The following is an 18043-nucleotide window of genomic DNA, read 5'->3' as shown; positions in this document are numbered from 1 at the left end:
TTCTTACCATGCTGCCGGCCCTGTCACACGGCCAGATCAACAGGGTCACCTGAACCTCGGCTGTGAGCCAGAGCAAACCTTTTCTTTTTGACTGGTGGTGACAGTGCTGAAGGGCAGAGGAAGCTGTCCCACATGCAGCCAGAGGTGCTGCTCCTTGCTGATCCAAATCCTAACACCTGGCTCCTCACCCCCTCTTTTCTCTTCCTCTAACAAGGACTGTTTGGCTCCAGGTAAGGATCACCTCCAGAAGGGTTTCACGGATTCTCCTGTTCGCAGTCTGGCAGCAGGCCTGATGGCCATCAATCCTTAGCGCCAGGACCGGTGCATCTGCAAGCAAAGGTTCCCAGCTGTGTGCACAGTACAGAAGTGTCACCCAGAGCTTTCCCTGAAGGAGAGCCATAGGTCTCCATCTGCGTGCTGACTCAGTGGGTCTGTATGGGGCATCTTGCCAAGTGCCGGGGTGATTCCTGCATGGAGACCAGGCCCTGCCGCCCGAGTGGCCCCGTGAGCTCTCCTGAGAGGAAAGAGACTTACCTAGGGCTTTGGTAAAAGCAGGTGATTGCATCATTGGCTAGTTGTTAATCAGAACTTTTCCTTGCAAATGGCAGGGAAGGGAAGACAGAAGGGTTCAAAGTTATGGGGTTGGGTTCTATGATATTATGAAACATTGAAATTTATCCATGTGGCTCTTTTTCCTGCCTGTAAATGAGTTATATGTAAAGCAGAATAATGCATGAAACAGGAAATCTACATGCATGTTTGTCATTGTCAACGTGTTGGGGGCCCCAGGATTCCGCTAAGCCCTCTCACTCGCCCACCCTAACTCTGAGCAAGTGTGAAGGACTGCTCTGGGTTTTGGGCGGTTTAGAAGTTTCCTTTTCCTGGGATGAGATACACCCAGCATCCAAACACAGTGGATTATAAATAAGGTTTATTATCTTTTTTATGCTTCTCTGCATCCCCTAATTGTCCACCACAGAGTATTATTACCAAGATAAGCAGAAAAGTGTTACTTACAAAATTCTGCTTGTCTCCAACACGACAGTACACGTGACATCGGCTCAGCATGTGAGCCTGTTTAGAGAGCTGAACGGTCACAAACTCGTTCTGTCTGGGACTAGGAGTTGCTAGTCAGGCACTCCTTCTCCCGTGCAGCACACATTGTCTCCCTCAAAATCCTGACTGTGTACTTAGCACGTGTCCCTCTGTGCTAGGATCCCAAGTACTAAGATAGTGTAGCAAGCAATTGAGGGCATGGCATTGCCATCGGCCAGCTGTGAGGTCTAACCCTGCTTCTGCCACCTGCCCGCTTGGGGAACGGGCAATTTGCTTCCCTGGGTGTCGGTGTCCTCGGCTGAAGAGGTTGGAATGCTGCTTTCATGTCAGGTGCTCATAGACGGAATGTGGGAAAGATGATATGTCACCTGTGGCCAGCACACACTGAGCTCAGGCTGTCATTGCTGAGGCTTTTGTCCCAAGTGTCCCTGTCCTACAGCCTTGGGAACCTCAGGGAGCCCAGCACGCTGCCACGGAGAGGAGAGCCGTCTCCAGGTTCCTGGGCTGGATGGAGACTGGGCAGTGTGGAGGACCAAGGGCCTGATTTGGAGTGCCACCGAAGTTCCCCATGCCCCACCTTGTCCTGACCTGTGTGTCATGTCAGTTGCAGTGGAGGGTGACAGAGCATGGCCAGCCTTCTCTGCTAATGACTTTGTATTGAGCTGCTGACTTGATTTGGCTGCCTTTGGTTTGAATTCTGAAGCCACAACATCTTATTTCTTTTTGTCCTGCTACAATAGACTATCACAGGAGGGGTAATTTGAGTTGAAATTTATTTTTCACAGTTAGAGAGGCTAGGAAGCCCAATATCGAGGTGCTGGCATCTTGCCAGGACTTTGTTGCTGTGTATATGTGGTAGAAACAATCAGGAGGGTGAAGAGAGAGACGAAGAAGGTGGATGAGAGGAGAGGTGCAGAGAGGGGACGGGGAGGGGACAGGAGAGGGGACTGGGAGAGGGGACAGGGAGAGGACAGGGAGGGGACGGGGAGAGGGGACGGGGGAGGGGACAGGGAGAGGGGAGGGAGAGGGGACAGGGGGAGGGGACAGGGAGAGGGGACAGGGAGAGGGGACAGGAGGGACAGGAGAGGGGACAGGGAGGGGACAGGGAGAGGTGCAGAGAGGGGACAGGGAGAGGGGACAGGGAGAGGGGACAGGGAGAGGGGACAGGGAGAGGGGACAGGAGAGGGGACAGGGAGGGGACAGGGAGAGGGGCAGAGAGGGGACAGGGAGAGGGGACAGGGAGAGGGGACAGGGAGAGGGGACAGGGAGAGGGGACAAGGAGAGGGGACAGGGGAGGGGACAGGAGAGGGGACGGGGAGAGGGGACAGGGAGGGGACAGGGAGGGGACGGGGAGAGGGGACGGGGAGGGGACAGGAGAGGTGCAGAGAGGGGACAGAGGAGGGGACAGGGAGAGGGGACAGGGGAGGGGACAGGGAGAGGGGACAGGGAGGGGACAGGGAGAGGGGACAGGGAGAGGGGACAGGGAGAGGGGACAGGGAGAGGGACAGGGAGGGGACGGGGAGAGGGGACGGGGGAGGGGACAGGGAGAGGGGACGGGGAGAGGGGACAGGGAGAGGACAGGGAGGGGACGGGGAGAGGAGACGGGGGAGGGGACAGGAGAGGTGCAGGGAGAGGGGACAGGGAGAGGTGCAGAGAGGGGACAAGGAGAGGGGACAGGGAGGGGACAGGGAGAGGTGCAGAGAGGGGACAAGGAGAGGGGACAGGGAGGGGACAGGGAGAGGTGCAGAGAGGGGACAAGGAGAGGGGACAGGGAGAGGGGACAGGGAGAGGGGACGGGGGAGGGGACAGGGAGAGGGGACAGGGAGGGGACAGGGAGAGGGGACAGGGAGAGGGGACAGGGAGGGGACAGGGAGAGGGGACAGGGAGGGGACAGGGAGAGGGGACAGGGAGAGGGGACAGGGAGAGGGGACGGGGGAGGGGACAGGGAGAGGGGACAGGGAGGGGACAGGGAGAGGTGCAGAGAGGGGACGGGAGAGGGGACAGGGAGAGGGGACAAGGAGAGGGGACAGGGAGAGGGGACAAAGAGAGGGGACAGGGAGAGGGGACAGGGAGAGGGGACGGGGAGAGGGGACAAGGAGAGGGGACAGGGGAGGGGACGGGGAGAGGGGACGGAGAGAGGGGACGGAGAGAGGGGACGGGGAGAGGTGCAGAGAGAGTTATGCTGCAAGGTGAACAACACTTCCACAATGACCTAGCAGTTGAGTAGGGTCCCATTTTTGGCAGTCGTAGGGGTTCCATCTTCCACAAGTGGCTTCTCAGGTGGGTGAGTTTACGCAGTTTTAGTTTATCTGTTTGAAAAGGCTTGTTTTCACAGTCTGTTCAATGAACCCGCCTCCTTAGTGCCAGCTGCTTGCTGTGCTATTGTTTGTTTCTCTAGTTATTTAGCCTCTGTGAGTTATTTTCTCTTTCTTTTGTCACTGTTGAAAAAATCCAACAAACACCAAAGTAGAGACCATGGTTGAATGAACCTCACTTACCCTTCATCCAGCCCTAACAAGGACCAATTCATAGCGATCTCTCCTCTCTTCGCTCAGTTCCCACTCTGTGTGATTTGAGAGTGAATTCCATTGATCGCATCAATTCACCTCTAAATATTTGAGATTGTAGCTCTATATAAGACTTAAAATCACAGCTACAATACCATTGCTACATCAGAGATTAGCAATCATTCCATAATTTTGAAGAAGGACCAAGCTGTGCTCCAATTTGCCTGACTGCTTTATACATATTTGTTTTATAGTTTGTTTGAATCAGGACATAAATAGAGCCCATACACCATGTCACCCGTGTTCTATAGGTACCCATTTCACCTACTTTTGTCCCTTGATGATTTTTGTAGAAGGGTCTAGTTCCAGCTATTAGTCCTGGGGAGGTCTGTGGGTTTTTTGTCACAGCTGGACTCTGCTGATTGCATTCACACCGTGTAATCTAACAGATCGCCCCATTGCCCGTATTTCTTGATTCCATTCGGGGTAGATGCCTCGTCCTCTGGAAGGCTGGACACAGTGTCTGGCTGTCTGTGGTGCTTTTTGTCTGTGTCTGTTAGTTCACTGGGGATGGCGCACCATTGACACATGAAGCCTACCATGATGCCTTTGTTTATTAGCCGAAATACGTCTATAAATAGATGCGTCTCTTCATCAATTCTGCAGTTGCCCTGAGGGATAGTTCATTTAGGAAAATCAAGATAAATGCTTGATTGTCCCCCTCTCCTTGCCAGTTTTGAGATAATTATCTGCTTCATTTGCACTTTCCAGTGATGGCTAAATAGCGTATTTTTGATTTTTATGAACTCCTGGATTTAAACATATCTGATGTTTTTAATCTGTTAGTTATTACCATTATTGAAACTCAAATTGACTCCCATTAGCAAGTGGGGGCATCCTCACGTTTATTCCTGAGTCCATTTGACAGGATCCTAGAAGTCTCCTCCTGCCCCCACCAGATGTCCTTAGAACAGTTTTTTTTTTCAAGGATCGATGCAGTGGCGTAGTGAGGAAAGCTGCTGTCTGAAATGTGGGTATCCCAAATGACAGCAGCTTTGAGTCCTGGCTGCCTTTCTGATCCAGCTGCATGCTGGTGTGCCTGGGAAAGGAGCAGGGGGTGGACATGCCTGGGCCCCTGCCACCCACCTGGGAGATCCACATGCAGTCTTGGACTCTTCTTCCTGCCCACCCCAGCCCCAGCTATAATCCTGTATTTTTTTTAAAAAAAAATTCTTATTGTAGAGTCAGGGAGAGAGAGAGAAAGAAAGAGGGAGAGAGAGAGCGATCTGTTCCTCCAATGCCCACAGTGGCTCATACAGGATCAAAGCCAAGATCTGGGGACTCAGCTCAGGACCTGGGCAGCAGGGACCAACCCTTGCGCCATCAGGAAGCCCGATTGTTGGAGTGGGAGCTGCATCACAGAGAGCGCATCAGGTGAGGAGCTGCCAGGGAGGGTTCAGGGACTCAAGCAGTGCAAATTTTAAAAACGTTTATGAATTTGTTTTCAAAGACAGAGTTATAAAGACAAAAGGAAAGACTGGGAGAAATCTTCTATTCTCAAATGCATGAACCACTTTGCCCAGCTAGGCAGAAGCCAGGAGCCGGGAGCTTCAGCCAGTCTTAAACTCAGCCAAGCACTTACCCCAGTTTTGGAAGCTTTGCCAGTGGCCTTCTAAAAGTGTGACAAGATGTCTCAGACTGGTCCTGTACAATTTCTGTCCCAGCTTGGCCAGCACACATTTCTCTAAGAATTCTTGTTTTTGTTTGTTTAGTTTTGGTGTTGTGTTGTCATTGTTTAGTCTTCCCTTAGGGCTTTAAATGGGTAAAAGCGGGGCATGTACATGTGGGTATGTGAGATGAGAGTATTTCTAGGGGCTGACATGGTGGCATAACATGCTAAATTCCAACCTGCAGCACAGCATCCCAAAGGGGCACAGGTTCGTGTCCTGGCTTTTCCACTTTCGACCCAGCTCTCTGCTTAAGGTCTGGGAAATTAGTTGAGAATGGGCCAAGTCCTGGGGCCACTGCATCCGTGTAGGAGACCCAGAAGAAGCTCCTGGCTCCCAGGTTCAGATAAGCTTATTTCTGGCCATTGCAGCTATTTGAGGAGTGAACCAGTGGAATAATCTCTCTCTCTCTCCTTCTCCATCTATAAAAGGTGCTTTTCAAACAAAAAACAAACAGTATTTTTAAACAAAGTGTATGTCTAAAGGATCATGGAAAATGAAAGATTCATTTTGGTATAAAATTTTTGAAGGCTATTCATATGTGGGTCTTCAAATAGTTCATGAGAAATGCAATTATGAAGAAGCTATGGTTTTAATGTAAACATATCTTTCAATTGTGGTTTCCATATGTATTTATATACATATACACATGCACATGATATGCATAGACATGTATCAAAGATGGGGTATATTATGAATTAACACTGTTGCTACCAAGCCTGATTTAGGATTATGGAACTTTGGTTAGCCCCAATCTATCTGGCTTTTCTCCGTTACTGAAAATTCAAGCACTCAGTGTCACCAGATAGCTACTTACAGGGTTTATGGCATAGCACAGCACACTGCGACCTGAGAATGACAATACAAATGCCACCATGAACATTATGATTTAAACACAGTTCACAAACACGGGTTTGGGAACTTTTGTTTCAATTCTTTTTATCCTCAGGACAGATCCCACTGGGGACGAATGTGGAGTCCAATCACCACATGTTGGAATTGCTTGGGATAATTCTTCTCTCTGTGGTTATGCTACCCACGGAATAGAGTTATGCTCACTTATTTCATTTTGCTTTTGATTTTAAGGGATTACTTTGCTGAAATTTAATTCTGTTTTATACTCAACGTAAAATATTTACATGGTTCCAAAATTAAATCTATAAAGCAAGTTATATTTTAAAAGTCTACCAGTGACCTACTTTTAATCTAGGCACGTATGTTATATATTCATAAATCCTCCCTTTGCAAATGATTGGGAGCGTTTTTCCCTATCTTGCCTTTTGCACTTGCTTAATATATCTTAGAGATTCCTCCCCAGGAGAATGTAGACTCGTTACGTGTCAGTATCACAGTGCCTTGTCTCTCAGAATCCACCTGCTGTTTGGAAGTGTTGAGTTTGTCTTTGTACAAATTCTAACTTGCAAGGACTGTGATTGCCAAGGGGTGCTGGGTCCTGTAAGCACCCACAGAGAACTCTAGCCAGAGATGACCCAGGTCCTCCCAGCAGACATTCTACCTGTTAAACCTTGCTCTTCAATGCAACAGCCAAGTCATTTGGCTTCTGGAGGTTTGGCCATCTTCTCCGCCATCACGGTCTTCTTGGCCACACCAGAGGCCATGGGATTGGCTGCTTCTGGCAGGTGAATGGCGGTGTCTGAGAGTCACTTCTCATCCTTGGAATTTCTGCTGGGAAGCCTGTCATTCCTGGGATCTTGCAGCCTTGAGGATAAAAACATCCGTTGGCTGGATTCATGCCAATGGAAAGTTGATTTGCTAACCAGGAAGGGCTCACCATTTTTCTTCCACAGCATGATTTTATTGGATGGTTGACTGATTTCTGTGTTCCATGTATACACATAGGAACCACGTCAGAAACTGGAACCCAAGGAATTTTCCTCCATCTCTGAGCCTGTTGGCATCTGGTCACATCCTTCTGGAAATTTGATCTGATAATTTCTGGTCCTAGAATACCAAATTCTTCCTGCTGATGGAGTGCTGCGAACACAGTGCTGCAAACCCGAGGACTAGGATATCGCTTCTGAGCGTGTGTTCAGGTGTAAGGCTAGTCATGTGTCCTTGGGTCATCTTGCTGGAAGAATGTATTTGCTTTTTAAAATTAAACCTCTAAAGGACTTGGGCCAAATACACGCACAGAGATTTCTTTGAGGACCTGAATTTATATATATATATATGTGTGTGTGTGTGTGTGTATTATATATAAATACATAAAACATATTTGTTAGAATGAAGTTTTTCAGGCTAGTGTTGTGGTGAATTAAGCCACCACTTTGTGACACTGGCATTCCGCATCAGAGTTCTGGTTCCAGGCCTCCTTTCTGCTAATGCACATGGGAAGCTGGGCCCCTGAACCCATACTGGAGACCCAGATGGAGGTCCTGGCTCCTGGTCCCATTCCGGTCCAGTCCTGGTTGTGGTAAACCAGTGGAAGGACGATTTCTTTCTCTGCCACTTAAAAAAAAAGTAAAAAATGGAAGGTTTTTACTGATTAGGCATTCACAGAGTAGCTGTTTGTGGCCTGGAAATAACTGGCCCCTTTTCTAAATAGAACTCACAGCTGACAAGCCTTTCAGTGCTGGAACAGTGTTTGCCTTCTCTGCAGAGCCCAACAAAATATGAATGAATAAGGCACAGGACTGCTCTGGTCTTTTACTTAAAACAATTTGCTCTTAAAACTGTTACAAATTGCTTTACACACACCTTCAGGCTGCGTCATTAAACTGTCTCTTGGGGGTCTGTGCATAAAGGAGATAATATTAATGCAGCCCTTCTACAGGAGGGAGCAGCAGGACGCCAGCACACCACTAAGAACAGGAGAGGTGGGGCACCTGCAAGTGGGCGGCATGCACCTGCTCCCACGGTCACCCATCTCACACACACACGCACAAACACACACACACACACACACACATACAGACACACACTGCTAAGAACGGGAGAGGTGGGGCACCTGCAAGTGGGTGGCGTGCACCTGCTCCCACGGTCACCCATCTCACACAAACACACAGACACACACACACACACACACACACACACACACACTGCTAAGAATGGGAGAGGTGGGGCACCTGCAAGTGGGGGGAGTGCACCTGCTCCCACGGTCACCCATCTCACACACACGCACAAACACACACACACACACACACACACACACACACACACACACACACATACAGACACACACTGCTAAGAATGGGAGAGGTGGGGCACCTGCAAGTGGGGGGAGTGCACCTGCTCCCACGGTCACCCATCTCACACACACGCACAAACACACACACACACACACACACACACACACACACACACACAGACACACACTGCTAAGAATGGGAGAGGTGGGGCACCTGCAAGTGGGGGGAGTGCACCTGCTCCCACGGTTACCCATCTCACACAAACACACACAAACACACACACACACACACACATACAGACACACACTGCTAAGAACGGGAGAGGTGGGGCACCTGCAAGTGGGTGGCGTGCACCTGCTCTCACGGTCACCCATCTCACACAAACACACACATACACTCCCTCACATGAACACACTACATGCTTAACAGGACACATTCTCACTGACACGTACACACGTACACCTGCTTGCACAGATGTGTGCACACTCACTTACGCACTCCTCTGCCTATTCATACATGTAGAAGGGCACTTCAAAAGCTGGTAGAAAATAGAATTAACACGTGAGTTTACTTTCACACAGCAATTTGAAATCTATGCAGTTTTAAAAATAAAGATTTGCTTTTCATTAATGTCTTTAATCAACTGAAGAAGGAGAGCAAGAACTTCTTTCCACTGGGTCAGTGCTTGCAATAGTTGGTGCCGGGTCGAGGCCGCAGTGGGGAGATGCGAACTCCGTGGGCTCCCACTCTGAGGGAAGAGGCTCTGTCACATAGGCTGTCACTGCCACCTCGTAGGGCCTACAGCAGGAAACTGGAGTCAAGGAGAGAAGTTGTATCATCTCTTTCCATCAGTAAGGGGTGGGAGATAAAAGCACAAACAAGGAGTGTGACCCTTGCCCAGGCCCTCCCAGGAGGCCAAGGTAGCTGGGCACAGCCCAATGCCCGCTCCCCAGTGACCTTGGCCATTTTGGCATGTCTTCCTCCACACTCCCGGGCAACACTGCTTGTTTCCTGTCTCTAAACATTCTCTTCCATTAGTGAATCCTTTAATCAAACACATTAATCATGTTTTTCATTATCTGAAGCGACCCTTGGCATAAGGTCCCCCACCTTGCTCAGAGGCAGTAGCTGCATAGTCTGCGTTTCGGTTTTGTTTACCCAGCATGTAGTGGGAGTGATTGTGAACCAGGCGTCTTTGGAAATGGTTGGCCACGTCACTCCCTTGCTGCCAGTCTGAGCGACGGCAAAGGAGGCCTTCGGGGAGCGTATGGCTGAGCTGCTTGCCTAATGCAAGAGGCAGGTCCTTACTCTGAAAGATAAGCTCTAACCTGAGGTTTGTTTCTGAACAAAAAGAGCCTCGACATTGGGCCTTCAAACCCAGACCCCTTGCCTCGTGTGCTCTCTCTCTTTCTACACACACACACACACACACACACACGGCCCTACTTCCCAGCTTCCCCTTCTCACGGGCACTGGAAGAAGGAGGAGGCGTTGGATCAGGTATCTTGGAGTGGCTTCTAAATCTCAGGCCAACATGCAAGAAGTTTGCAAGTCGCCTTTCATTCCTAGTAACAAAAACACTGCAAAATGGAAAGACCAACAACTTCTCTTCTATCTGTAAAACAAGTAGGGTTATAGAATGAACTGCTGCCCCGCAAAGGGCACCAGCAAATGGGTGCAGAGGCACAGCATGCCACAACAGGGACCCATGATCAGAGACCAGCCCCCCCCCCCCCGACCCCCATGTCGGGAAAGACTTGGGACTGGAAGGCAGGAGCCTTGGTCCTTCTTGGCTCTCTCGTTAACTTCCTAGGTGAGACCTCGGTCTCATGGTCCACTGTGGCGTTTCCTCCATCACGGTGGCCGAGTGATGACCATTCCCATTCAGAGTGTCGTTTGGGGCTAACTGGCTGGTTTACAGCAGCATGTCACTGGGCCCACTGGAAAGAACCCCATGGTTGGTCTGTGGCGCTGACCACAGCTGTGGATGAGGAATGTGTGTAATGACCGTGTCCTTGGCTGAATGGTCTCGAAGACCTCTTCAGCTAAAGCGTATGGAGAACTCCCCACAAAGCTTTTCCCTGACATTGCAAAACACGCTCTCCTGCCCTCGCATGCAGCTCCTGAAGATTCCTCCCCTGCCAAGCCCTCTGGAGGCACAAGATGCTGCCTAACGGTACTTATTTTTGGAATTTTTTGTTATATATCATTAGATTCTTCCATTTCATGGCATCACTTTCTTACTTAACAACTTGACTCCTCAGGCAGATTGTAAGCTCTTCGGGGGAAGTTCTCGGATCTCCTGAATCCCCAGAGGCTTCCTACAGACAGCAGCTGATGTGTGTCTGCTGATGAGGAGTCCGCAAGGCCTTCTTATTTGATTTAGTGTTAGCTGTCGGCGGTTAATTGTGAAGTCCTTGGCACCCAATTGGTTATGGCCTACAAATTTGATTTACAATTTAGACAATGCTAATGGGTGATGTTGGTGTCCTGCCAAGATGTGGCCGCCTACTCACACAGGATCCTTTTAACAGCATCTCCTCTTAGATGCCTTACATTGCTGTCCTTTGCTTCTTGACAAGATCGGGAAGTTCAACGTTTTTATATCTTCAAGCTTGAAATCCCCAGGCAGGCTCCTCCGCATAGAGCCTGCTCCCCAGTCGTGTGCCTAGATAGGGTCACAGGGTCACACATTAGGACTCTCAGTAAGCAGGGAACAGAAGATCTTATCCTTTTGTTTTTCTAACTTGAGAGACAGACACATAGCTTCTACCTGCCTGCAACAGCTGGAATGGGTCAGACTGTGCCGGGAGGGAGCCAGGAACTCAATGCGACTCTCCTGGACGTGTGGCAAGAACCCACCACCTCTCAGAGTGTGTGTTCTTACTGATTCGGGAAGCTGACTCAGGGCCCCAAAGCAGGAATTGAACCAAGGCTGTCCTGGAGGCCAACATCTGTCCAGGTTGAATTAACTCACAACTGCTCAGGGGCACACAGGATCTCCACTCCAGGCCAAGGACAAGCAGTCTCCAGGCAGGCTCCCGTGGGATCCTCTGGGCAAGTGCTAGGCACCCTTTAATAACCCTGGGTCAGTGAGCTGTGTAGGGACCAAACAAAACCAGCACAGACAGTGCAGCCATGTGTCAGGGAGAGGATGGTCAAGGAAGTCATCGGGGGCTTTCTGCTCCTCACCTCCCCCGAACCTGCAGGCTCTGAGATCCCCTCCTGGCTCTAAGCAGGAAGGAGTGTGATCTTGGGAACAGGCAGCCCCGTTGGAAAGCGCCTCAGAGACGGCTCAGAATCATGCATTACCCCATTCCTTCTGGTCTGTTTCTCTGATGGCCCATCTTGCTACGAGTGGTTGGGAATGAGGAATGACCATCTACCTCCAAGTGGTGCTTGTGTTGCAAGTTGTGGACATTTGTGTTGCGGGCCAAGGCTCACTAACAGCGAAGGTGAGATGGGTCCCTCACACCAGATTATGGATGCAGAATCCTTCCAGGAACTCACTGTCACTCCCCAGCTGCCACAGAGCCCTGTTCTGGCGGCCATCCTCATGTGGGAAAGCCATCCTGGTGCCTTTTAGGTCCAGCGAGAAAAAGCTGGACACATGTGCAAGAGGGGGAGGGCCAGTGACAGAAGCAGGTGGTAACATTAAGCCAGGACAAGAGAGAGGGCGCCTGGGCACAGTCCGCGACGGTGAGTTCAGGATTTGTCTCCTTGGAGACTGGAACAAGTCACAGGCTTCCGCAAGGGAAAACAAGCAAACAAAGCTGCGAATGAAAACCCACTGTGAAAATGAGACAGATATGGAACAATTAGAGGAATCTGAGGAAGAGGCAGTGAGAATTGTCTTCTGTGGATGAGAATAGCAAGCCTGACAGGAAGGCTTGGCAGAGGTCGGCCTGTCCCAGGCTGCTGGCGGAAGGATGCCCTGCTGGTATTTCCGCTGCTGCCCTGTGACCAGATGGTTTTCATTTCTGGAAGCCTGTTCTAAGGGAAAGAGCAGACGTGGGGAAGAGAAAGCTCCATCAACAGCGAAGTCCGTGCAGTGCCATCTGCGAGGGGCCGGGCACCTTCTCGGTGGCCCTCGGCAAGCGGAGCTTTGCTAGACTGACATTTGCATACAACAGTGTTTTATAGACTGTAAAAGTAGTGCTTCCAAAGACACTTTTAGCGATGTGAAACTCTTTTGACATGGTATTTGATGAAGAGGAAACATACACAACTATTGAGAGTTCTCAAGCATTTACAAGTATGACATGATCGACAATAAAATGTTAAAAATGCATATTTATGAGCCATGGGATTATGAATAATTTTAACTTTCCTTTGCATATTTTCCAAGTTTCCTATAATGATCATACATCATGTTCATCGCCAGAAGAAGGATTTGAACAAACCCTTGAAGATCAAAGAAGGAAGAAAGCAGCGTCCTGGCGTAATCAGAAGATGCTGGAAAAGCAGAGTGGTGAGGGCCCAGGTCAGGACAAGCAGGGCTACCGAGGATAAGGGCCAGGGTCTTCACCCTGCACCCTCACAGCCAGGGCCCTGGAGACCTGGGCTGGGCCCTGCTCAGGACCCCCTGCCAGTCCAGCGGAGGACCCACTTCACGCAGGCCTCCTTTGTCTCTGTTTTAGGAGTTGAATTGAAAGGCAGAGTGAGGCAGTTTGGTTTTCCCAGCCACCGGTTCATTGTCCAAACGTGCATCCTCAGGAGCCAGGGACTTTGAGCTTCCCACGAGGGTGCTAGGGGCCAGGGACTCAGGCTGCCTTCCCCTGCCTTCCCCGGGTGGGTTAGCAGGGAGCAGCGGCACTTCCACGTGGATGCTGGTGCTGCACCACAGAGTCAGCCTCACACCTGGTGACCAGTGCAGCCCTGGGCCTCCACGTGCTGTGGCTCTGTCCTGTGGTGGCTGGTCTGCAGGGACTCTGCAGAAGCCAGCTGGGGTGGCCGGCCCCAGACAGGCTGCCTTGCTCCCGCGTCCCCCACCAGGGCCCTGCAGCTGCTGCTCCGAATCCCCGGGGCTGCTGCTAGAGCTGGCAGTGTGTGGGGCTCCAGTTATGTCAAGTTCGCTTTGGCCGAGCCCCGCACATGGTGAACACTGGCACAAGGCTCACCCTGCAGGCCCCGCATGCTGTCTCCACACAGCTGTTTGTTGGAGCCATGCTGGATTGAGGGCATTCTGAGACGTTTTGGGTGCATTTTCTGGAAGCAAAACAAAACAACAGCCAGGGTTAATGTCACAAATAAACGGTGTCAGAGAACAGCCCACGGAGGACTATGTGGCTGGAGGTGGAGAACAGGAACCGTGGAGTCAGACAGACTTGGGTTCGAGTTCTGCCACAGCCGCCTGTAGACAAGGCCCTGACTCAGCCCCGATCTCACTCGCCTGTGAAGCTTCTGACCTCACAGTGAGAATTAGACCACGGGCAATGACGTGCCATAAATGTGCCATCGCAGCTAATGAGAGCAATGACTTTATTTTTGCTAGTTGCCATTAAATCCAGTTGAGTAGCATTTAATTCAGAGCATGTTCTTGCTGGAGGGTGTGAGATGCAGTGTGCAGGAGCAGCTGGGAACAGGTGGAGCTGTCTGAGAGCGACGGCAGCGGAGCACGCTGCGGCTGGATGGGGACAGCTTTGTTAGAGGGAAGCTAGGCCGGAATCTAGAGGAGGACTCCTGTGCCGGCTTTCCCTTCCCGGAGCCTTGCCAGTCCCCTGGGACTACGCGGGGAGGCAGACACCCCGGGCCCAGTGTTCTCAGTGAACAGAGATGATTTCAAGCTCAAGTAGAGGAAGCGACTTCTCAGTAGTTGTTGTGGGCCGGGCACTGCGCCAGGAGCCGCAGGGATCTCATTGCCTTCAGTATCTGGGCATATGATGAGTAGGAAGCGTGGTTGCTGGGGACACCTGGCTCTTTAAGAAAACGTAAAGCTTGATCTGTGGTTCACCTGTGCCCTTGGTGTTAACATCTTCACCGTGGTTTGTTTCAGCCTGCCAACTTGGTGTGCACAATCAGCTCTCCCAAACCACGCGAGGCAGTCGTTAGCACACCTCTGGGTGCAGCACACCTCTGGGTGCAGCACACCTCTGGGTGCAGCACACCTCTGGGTGCAGCACACCTCTGGGTGCAGCACACCTCTGGGTGCAGCACACCTCTGGGTGCAGCACACCTCTGGGTGCAGCACACCTCTGGGTGCAGCACACCTCTGGGTGCAGCCCTCTTCCACGGCCGAGGTCACTAAGCCCTCAGTTTCTCTTGCTGGTGAAGGCAGAGCCGCACCTCGCTCAGACACCTGCCTTCACGGCCTGGGTCCTCTCTGCTTCGCGCGACATTGGACGGGTATGGATCATGTGCAGCTAGCATGCGTGTTCCTACCAGTGACTCACTGCAGCCTTTGCGGGTGGCAATGTCACCAGCGGATCTTCCGGGTCCTGCCCCAGGCAGAAGCGACTCTAGGAAGAATCACAGTGCAGGACGCGGCCTGCCCTCCCTCTCCGTTTATTTTCTCTTCTTGCCAGTAGTTCAGATTGTCACTTATTCCTCTGGTGAGAACACTTGAAAAAAAATGCTTTTCCTATTAAATCATGTCCTGGGTAGATGCCAGAGGTCATTCATGATGTCACAGTACTTAGTGCAGAATTTCAGAAATACATTGAAGATGGCCCGTGTCCAGAACAGATGGATGGTCAGGACTGCCTGGTGACAGTGGCTTCCGGAAGTCTGTGTGGTTATCCTTTGGTCACTGAGAGAAAATGCCTCCTTCATCCTAAGTACATGCCCATTAATGCGAGACGCACACACCCCAAGTTCCAAGCATAGTGGGGCTAAGGCTGCTGGCTGTACGAGCTTGTGAGAATGGACACAGGGTTTCTTAGGCTGTTGTCAAAGGACATCGAATGCTTCCTCTTATGGAGGCATGGGAGGGGCAGGGACAAATGGCTCCCTTCGGGGCCCTGGGCGGTCAGTGGGACTCTCCCACGCACAGGGCCCGTCCTGCCTGGGTGTCTTGCCAGACAGAGCAGCTGTATCATACAGCTCACAGTCAAACGCTCTGTGATGGGACACAGGACACGGAGGAGCACCTGGGAGCAAGAGGGGCTGTTTGGGGGTGACCGAAGGACCAAGGGCTCTGAATCTGGGGGTCCAAGCGGCAGAGAAAACAACCAGGACAAAAAGCACGTGCCTCTTGCCTCTTGAGTCCCTTGCTTTTGTGCTCCCACTGCTGGGTCTTAGTTGAGTTGCATTTCTGGTGCGCAGTGGAAAGGAGTAAGGCTTGGGGGGTAAGGTCAAGCACTCTGTTAACAGGGTGATGAGCACAACCTCTGTGTGGGGCCGTCAGGTGGTGGTTTTGAATGTGTGAAGCCCAGTAGTACAGGTGGAGCTGTTTGCCATTAGGAAGAAGCAGGGGTGTGGGGAGGGGAGGTCCAGGAGTTCAGTGGTCAGTCCTCTGCTTCCACAGCTTCAACCAAGCACAGATTTCAAAAACACTTTAATGATAAACACACACCGACTTTTTTTGTTACTTCTTCAGAAACAGGGTAATTGCTCATGAGGCGTGTATTTGACCATAGGTGTTCTAAGTAATGTAGAGATGATTTCAAGTGCAGATGTGCTCAGGCTGTGTGCAAACACTATGTCATTTCACATGAGAAATGTGAACTTCTACGGATTCTGGCATCTGTGGGAAGTTCAATCCCCACGGGCACTGATGGACAATACCTTACAGGTGCTCTTAGGTTCTTCTCTCTCCCAAAGCACGCCAGGTGGCCAGGAGAGCACCTTTCCAGCCTGGCTGGGGGAGGGCCATAGCTTCCCTCAGCCTCCCGCCCTCTCCTCTCAGTCCATCATGAACTAGAGCAGGCCTCCAAAGTCATCCAACCTCCTGGACCCCAGGCCCTGTTTGCAGCTGGTCAGTGCCCAGGACTTTGAGAGCTGGAAGAGCAGACGGCACTTCTCCTGGGGGATGTCCTGGTCAGACCCTTCGTGATTCACCCAGGGGTGGCAGCCTGATGTGTAGGACGTAATGCAAGATGGACATGTGGAGTGCCTGGTTTAATACTCGGCAAGCCCAACAAGGCAACAAGATGGGAGCATTAAATCAAGCAAGGACCCTTTTAAGGGTGGGGCCCTGTGTGACTGTCAGGTACGTGCTAACTGGTCTCCCCAAGCCTTCTCTCTTACCCTTCTCCAGGCCCTTTCCACACTGAGCCTCCCAGAGGCTCTCCTGATTGTCATGTGGGGGTCCTGCTTTGTGCCTCTGCACAGTGAGAGCCTGCAGGGAGCAGTCACTGCTCCAGGCTGCTGCCTCCAGGGCCTGGTTGCTCAGCCCCAGTCCTGCTGATATTCTTAGTAGGTCACTCTTGGCCATGGGGCTGTCCTGTGCACTCCGCCCAGTTCGGTGGCATCCTTGGCCTCTGCTGCTAGATGCCAGTAGCATCCCTGGCCCTCCCCAATCTTGCATGATCATCACCAAAAATGTCCCCAAATTTTACTAGATGCCTCCACTTCCCTGCCCCCCCACAAGGGAAAATGCTCCCAGTTAGAAACCACTGCTAGGCACAGTGGTGCTGAGCCTGGGTGGAGCCCATAGGACTGGGACAGCAAGAGAGGAGAGGATATGCCCACCCACCCCCAGGTGGCCCTAAGAGTCAGGGCAACCATGTAGGGTTTGGTCTTGTTGGTGGTGTGGTGGTCTTCCCAACCTGTCTCTCTACCTCTTTCCTGCAGTAGCACTCTCAAGTAGAAGCTCAAGTCTGACTCCCTGGAACTATTAGAAGCATCTGCTTCAACAGCCAGCTTTTTGTCATTCTCTGGATACGTCAGAGGACTTGAGTGATTGCTCAGCTGGGCCAATCATCTGAATCACAGACTTGAGAACCGAGTTCCAGAGGGTAGCGGTGGCTTGTCCGTGGGTAAACTCTTCCTCGCCACTGTGGCTCATGTGAAGCAGCATCATTGTGACTTTCCTTAAGGAGTCACTAACTCTCACGCCCAGTGGAGGGTTTCGGAGGTTATCACCACGCCCCGAGCTGGCCGGAGCTGGTCTTGGGATTTGTGCTGAACTGCTTGGGAGCCAGGCCTCTCTTCACTGCAGGGGTAACTGAGCTGGTTGGGTGGGGCAGGCTGTATTCTCGGGCTCCCTTGGGCAGGGGACCCCATAAGAGGTGGGAGCAGTAAGGAATCAGACAGAGGTGAGGCAGGAGCACCAGGGTTGTGCGGGCTTCTTTGTGCTCTTGGGTTGGCTCGGGTCTGGGGTCCAATGCACCGTCGGGCTTGGTAGCTCCTTGAAGCCGGAATAGCCTGTCCTTTGCAGCCAGTCTGAGTTGGGCTCCTGACAATGGTACCCAAATGAATCTTGACACATCTGGTGTTGTGAGTGCGTGGAAGGCGCGGGGTCACATCCTCCCTCTACTGCACAGCTGGTTTGACTTGAACAGGTGCTTAGATCCGCCGGCACTGCAGGTGTTGGTTGGCTAACCCTGCTAACCTAAGAATTGTAATTGCTTTAGTTTACATTTTGTGCTTTGAACATATCCTGTTGAGTTCTGTGTGTTCTACTTCCTACAGTAGCCAGCATAGAGCTGGGCCAAACAGCAGC

The sequence above is a fragment of the Ochotona curzoniae genome, unplaced genomic scaffold (genome assembly GCF_017591425.1).
Source record: "Ochotona curzoniae isolate NIBS_2020 unplaced genomic scaffold, NIBS_Ocur_1.0 contig_1302, whole genome shotgun sequence".
Lineage (NCBI taxonomy): Eukaryota > Metazoa > Chordata > Mammalia > Lagomorpha > Ochotonidae > Ochotona > Ochotona curzoniae.
Note: the sequence above shows the minus strand (reverse complement) of the source record.